At 44.2% G+C, this 6375-nt stretch overlaps 1 pseudogene; it reads right to left on the bottom strand.

Annotated features, from left to right (window-relative positions):
* Positions 1 to 2643: 2643 nt before the first annotated feature.
* On the bottom strand, positions 2644 to 3817 carry LOC103081275 (transmembrane protein 246 pseudogene; annotated as a pseudogene).
* Positions 3818 to 6375: the final 2558 nt, after the last annotated feature.

Raw genomic sequence — 6375 nt, 5'->3', positions numbered from 1 at the left:
TTTTTTTCCTTAGTGAAAGAGGTACATTTATTTGAACTGATAAGTCTATGCAAATACACTCAGTCACAATAGGGAGCTTCTTAGGCCTGAAAATAACTTAAATTCTGAAAAGTATGCAGGACCGTTAGAGACCTTCACCCTCATGGTAAACTATGTCCCTTGATATTGGAAGGGGACTTTAGTTCTCCCCTAGCTCCCTGCTCAGGATTAAATGAGAGACTTCAGCTTTGGTGTAAAGCTGTCAGCTGTCCTAATCCAGAATAACATACACAATTTGGACTCTAGGAATGAGGGACAAAAGGGAGGGCAATCTAGAAAGTGGGTAAGGACAAAAGTGGGTAGGATTTCCACTTCTGCAGAAAATGTCCAAGGATGGCAGGCTCTAGTTAAGATCAATAGGGGAAGATGTCTTAGTGTGTAAGTAGAGAAATATGACAAGGCAAAGATGACCTTAGCCATCGAGAATGAAGGAGTTAGGGGAAGGGACGTCTGTGTGCAGTAGACAACTGAATTAGAAAGAGCAGAAATGGAAACCAGCAATGATTCTGATCTAGGGCTTGGCTAGCTTAAATGTTCTGTCATTGGACACAAACTTTTCACAAAGAGATCCAATCATTAATGCAACAAACTCAAATGAATTCTAGGTTGAGTGTGTTTCTCTTCTCAAACATGGGGCTGAACCAGTTACTGGGAGAGGAGGGATGGAGAGGTGGAATCTGAGCATCTCAATAAGTCATCTAACAGCTCTGGACATTTTGGACATTCCTGGGGTATATATAACAGCTCACTATAACAACACAACACATACTGAAACCTGTTTGTTCCCCAAGACCAATACCACAGTGAGTTTTTACCATCTTAGGTTACAGAGACATTATTTAGCCCAAGTTACAAATGGATTTCACAAAAGAGAATTTGATTACATAGATATTTATAAAATGAATGTGGTTAAGAAAAAAGTACAGGGGCTGGAAGTTAAAAGAGCTACTACGTTCCAGTCCTCTCTGCTGCTGTTCAGCTATGTGAAACTGAGGAAATTCTCTAACATCTCTGGGCCTGTTTGTTCATCTATAAAGTGTGATGATGAACCCCTGTTACTCCCTCAGTGTTCTCAAGCAGATCCCAAGATGGTAGCTCACTGTGGAAACTTAAAAGCAAACGTAAGATGTGGCACTGAAACAAAATGGACAGCTGCTTGAACTCTAATATAATCATCCATCCCCACAAAGGGACAGTTGGCCATCGGTTTGGTAAGTATTGTCAAATGAAATTTACTTGTAACTTTTGAGAAGAGTAGTTTTCAGATGCTAGTCTTGGAATAAGCTCAAGAGGAGTCTCAGATCATTTCCAGTTGAATGAACAATTCTTATCTTGAGCTGCATATCCTTCTGAAGTCACAAGGAAAAGCCAGCCTTTATTCTAGCAGTGTTTGGTCTGGAACAGCTGCTCCATAGGTGTCAGCCCTATGCCCCATATCATACTTTAAATAATATCACTAATACTTTATCCAAAATACACTTGAGTTGTATATGCTTATTATAGGAGAGAAAAGAACTAATATTCACCAAGTGCCCTCTATGAGATAAGCACATGCTAGTGTTTTACATACATTGTGTTATTTAATCCTCAAGGTAATTTCAATAGTAGATATCACTGTCCCCGTTTTATAGGTGACAAACCTGAGACTCAGAGTGCTTATGACTTGCCCAAGTTCACACCACTAGGACATGACAGAGATCTGAAATAAAAATTCAGGTCTTCTGGCTTCAGTCCATGCTTTTTTCTCCTATAATATCATGCTGCATAGAAGAAAAAGAAATGAAGGTGAGTGATTAGCCAGCAAAGTTAGGGAAAAGCATATGCTATTAGTAAAGAGCTCACCCATTCTACATTATTCTGCAATGTCCAACTTTCAAGGAATCAGATTATGATAGAAATCTTCAATATTAAATCATTACTAAACATGAGCAATCCATCCTTGATGATCAAGAAGGTGCTTTCAGATCTTTCTCTGCCTTAAAGTTCTCATGAACAAAATTGATTATCAGTGCACTACAAATGTGTGGAAAAGAAAATGCCAGGTAACACCTGCAAGATGCTGGGCACTGTGTGGCTTTTTTCCACTTTTATTACTCCAGGTCAAGGAAACAAATAGAATCTATCAACATGGTCCTGCCTCTTGGGACATATATTCTAAACATACATCCATTCTTATTCCTAATGAGAAAGAAATCATTGCAAAAGAATCTCACCTTTCACCAAATTCTACCCTTAAAATCCTAAACCAGTCATATCACTGTGCACAGTATTTTTGGCAGTCACAAACTCTATTGCAAAGCCCATCAATAAACAATTGTAGAATTTAAGTGGTATTTAAATGCCCCTCGTTGGGTGGGTCAGACTGCATGCAGCAGTGTGGCTGTGTGGAGGGCCAGAGGTCTGGACTCATGGTGAACAGCTTGCTCCTGCCAGAGAGTTACCAAAGCCAAGGTGCTTGACTTGCATGTTCTTCAGTCATCCCAGTACCTATATCCCTAGCAAACTTAAAGCAATGAAATATCTGCAAGCAACCATGTCCAAAGAAAGAGCTCAAGAGTTGCATCTCCAAGAAGTGGCCAATTCAGAAAGGCATTTCTTGGCAAGCTAGAGCAGACTGGGGTGAAAGTTGTACCGAAGGCTTGAGAAGAGCCTGATGTGTTTCACAAGATTGGGCTCCACCACATAGGCCTGCTCCCCCTTGGCCCTCAACAGTGAGAAGAGTGCCATGTTCTTGCCAAAGCCCTTGTGGCAGTACACCTGGGACAGGTAGGTGAGGGTCCAGCGGGCCACCGGGCAGGGAAAGGTATTGCTGGGGTACAAAACTGTGAAGCAGGGACCACGCTGTACAGGGAAGGACGCAGCTGCCGCAGCTCCAGGAAATAGTGCCAGCCCACCAGCTCTACCTGACCCATGCTATACAGGGAGAAGAGCATGACGGGCCAGCTAAACCCCAGCTGGCTGGCAAACTTCATATATATCCAGGTTAGTAAGGGCCCCAGCAACATGCCGACACCAACCCGCTTCAGGATCCGCATGGGCTCCGGGTAATGTAGTGCTGGAGCCTCGCAGGGTGATAGAGCTTTAGATAAAGTGCATATCTGAGGTGCGGCTCAGAGAAGCGAGCCCGAAGAAGGTGCTCCAAGACTGGGAAGATCTGCTCTTCTGAAACGGGGTCATCTTCCACCATCAGTACGTAGTCTGAATTGTAGGTCTGCAGGGAGGATTCCAGACAACAGACATAGTCCTGCTTCTCTTTCTCAAATGAATTGGTCATCCTCCATGCCCTCGTAGCTGTTGGCCACAGAGACGTACTTGGACAGCAGCTTGGCATCTAAATGGCTCACGCTCCACTCCACGCTGCACAGGAAAAGTTGGTGCCCCTCGCGCTAGGGGCCTCACAGTTGAAGGAGCTGATGAAACTGGGACATGACCTGCAGGACATAGTGGAAGCCAGGTTTCCTGTCCACTGTTATGATGGTGATGACCAGCCAGGGGTGGGGAGTGGCCTGCCAGATGACAGGCACCGAGCCGTTGACAGAGGGCAGCAGAGGGCAGCTTCACCCTTTCTCAAGCTTTGCTGCAGGAACTCTTGGTTCTTTCGGTTCAGATGCCAGTGGCGCAGGTAGAAGTAAAAGTTCAGAAGCCAGTGACAGGCCAGGGTGGCCAGCAGACCAAAGGTCGCCACTGTTAAGATGAAGAGCTGGACAGCAATGCTGCCCCAGGAGAGCTGCCTCAGCCTCCGGAGGAACGTGGCAGCTGGAGAGGTTGAAGTACTCATGAGGTCAACTTCTGGTCAGGTCTGGTCCCAAGAACAAACCATCCTGGACCACAGGCCAGAATCAGTGCAAGTCAAACCTGGACTCTCACGCGCCCAGCTCGCACCTTTCTGTCGGCCTCACGGTGCCACAGAAGCAGGCGAGGGGTAGGGAAGTGCCCTCACTGCGACATTCAGTCATCCCTGCACGGATGTTGGCCCTGGCTGCGTGGGGGACACCCTTCTGGGGTTCCGGCAGTCCTCCGGCAGGAAGCGGCCAGCGCCACAAGTGAGGCCGCAGCGAAGCCTCTGGTCTTGAGCCCATTATGATTGCCACCCAGAGGATCACCTGATATTCATGGTCCTGCTATTCTGTGAACATGTGGTTTGGCCATTGGCCCTACTGAGACTTTCAAGGTGGCAGGACTGTGGGTTCATGCCCTAGGCATCCATGGACCATGCTGTTCAAATCCTGCACCTCCTGAGAATGGGCCAGATAGGTCCACACCAGTCAAAACCTAGGATTAGAAAAAAAGGAAAAATAACTGGTTTGCCCCTTCTCCTTCACCTTCTTGAGCCTAAGCTTTAAAGAAGTTCCTAACCCTACCCCCAAATAAGGGGACTTCGTTCCTCTAGAACAACAGCCTGCTCAACCTATTGAGTCGGGAAAGAGAAAACTTTCTCTCTCACTGTTTAGTAAACGTCTCCATTGTGTCATCCTGCCACATGGCAGTATATGTAGACTCTGAGCTTAAGGCTTATGATTTTTAAACCCTAAAAAAATAGATTTTTCAGGGTAAGATCTGGTTCACTGTTTAACCAAAGTTATGTTGAAAGAAATTATTATTATTTTCTTAAGTCACTCAGATAGCTTATTTTAAGTTTATGGTTATTTAACATTCGGAAGAAACAAGGAGTACTGTGTGAACGTGAATATAAAATACATGGCAAAGTTTAGTTTGCCAAAGAAAAAATGGCAATGGTAGGCAAAATTCACATAGTTCTATGCATTTTAAATCAGAAAGTATCCAGTGGGTTGTGGACTTGGATGTGGCATTTCAGGGTTAAGGTTACAATTAATTGATTACTGTTACAAAACTAACTTGGGGAACCAAGATCCCACTGGTAGCCCTTCACATCACTTTAGTCCAGGCCTCCTTAACCTTAATCCCTCTTTAGGGCTCTGAGTCCAGGATACATATTCCTTCTTGTCTTGTGACATAAAGAGACCCAGTTTTGAGGCTCAGCCCTCTAGAATGCAGTGGTGTGGACAATGCCCCCATGAATTTCAGACAGTCTGGCTCAGCTGTGATGGGCTTAACTGGGGAGGAACCTTCCCTTGGTTTGTAGCTGCTACTGGAGCTAGAACCATTGCTTGTCAAATCATGACTGGATGACCCCATCCAGCTTTTAAGAGAAAAGATCTGACATTTCCCAACCCCTGCAGCCTTTGCTTCCTTTGCTCATGACACGAAGCCTCCACTCTGGCCAGACCGGAGCCCAGTTCTCTGATTCCTGCTCCAGGGGTCTTTCCCTTGGAGCCATCACAGCGGCTGCTGCTGAGATTACATTTAATGTCACCCTCAGTTAACCTGACAGGATCCAGCTCTCCCAAACCCCTCCTGGACTGAGAGAAAAGAAGAAGCTTAAGGCAGGAAACTGAAAATGGCCTTTATGTTCCTGGCTTTTCCTGCAGGTAAATCTCTCAGAAAATTGCTGCTTTATTGTTTCCAGGCATTTGGCTCATATTATACCAACACAAGCCTGGAAGTCTCTGTCAGCCCATCTATCAGCTTTTGCAGGGTGAGGACTTCTGAAAAACATGAAAACCACTCAATAAATTGGAAATGTTAATGACATGGTCCAAGTAAACACCAAATCTTGGGCATTTCCTTCCTGTACCTTCCTCCAGCTAAAAATGATATGAAACACTATTGTGAAGGGAACTTTTATAAAACATATGTGAGTGTGTGCGTGTGCGCACATGCTCAAAGGGGAGAACCTAGTCAAAACCATGGAGAATTTCCAAAGGAAATGAGCCATTCTTTTTCTTTCTGGAAATTGGACTGTATACAACCCAAACTTATTACAAATTTTACTGCAGTAGTGGGTCATCAGATATTTCCCCATATATAACTGTGTTATTATTTAATCATTTATTAGTTTTTCTCCACACATCTGAACAGCATGAGTTGTCCAGAAAACAGCATCGATAATTTAACTGAAAGATAAAAACCCTGTTTAAGTTTGGAATACACTGAGCATTTTTACAAATATTTAATGGGTAATGAACTATTATTTCCCTGAATAATATCCACCATCACAAGGTAATGAGACAGACTTCACCTAAACTGCTTCTGGTGTACCTTGCATATTAGCAATTTTTAAATGCCCTGGCTTGCCATTTAGACTTTAAACCACTCCTTGGCAAGTAATCCAATACCTTGGATTCCACTGAGGAACACAGCAGGAAAAAATTGGGAAAGACTGAGTAGTAACTATGCTGTCATTGTTACTGCAGGTTGTCATAGTCACTTTTGCTGTGTTTACTCCAATAAAAGCAAATTTTATCCTAATTCTGT

Source organism: Lipotes vexillifer, unplaced genomic scaffold (assembly GCF_000442215.2).
Source record: "Lipotes vexillifer unplaced genomic scaffold, Lipotes_vexillifer_v1.1 scaffold1766, whole genome shotgun sequence".
Lineage (NCBI taxonomy): Eukaryota > Metazoa > Chordata > Mammalia > Artiodactyla > Lipotidae > Lipotes > Lipotes vexillifer.
The sequence above is the reverse complement of the archived record's forward strand: the minus strand, read 5'-3'. Positions and strand labels throughout refer to the sequence as shown.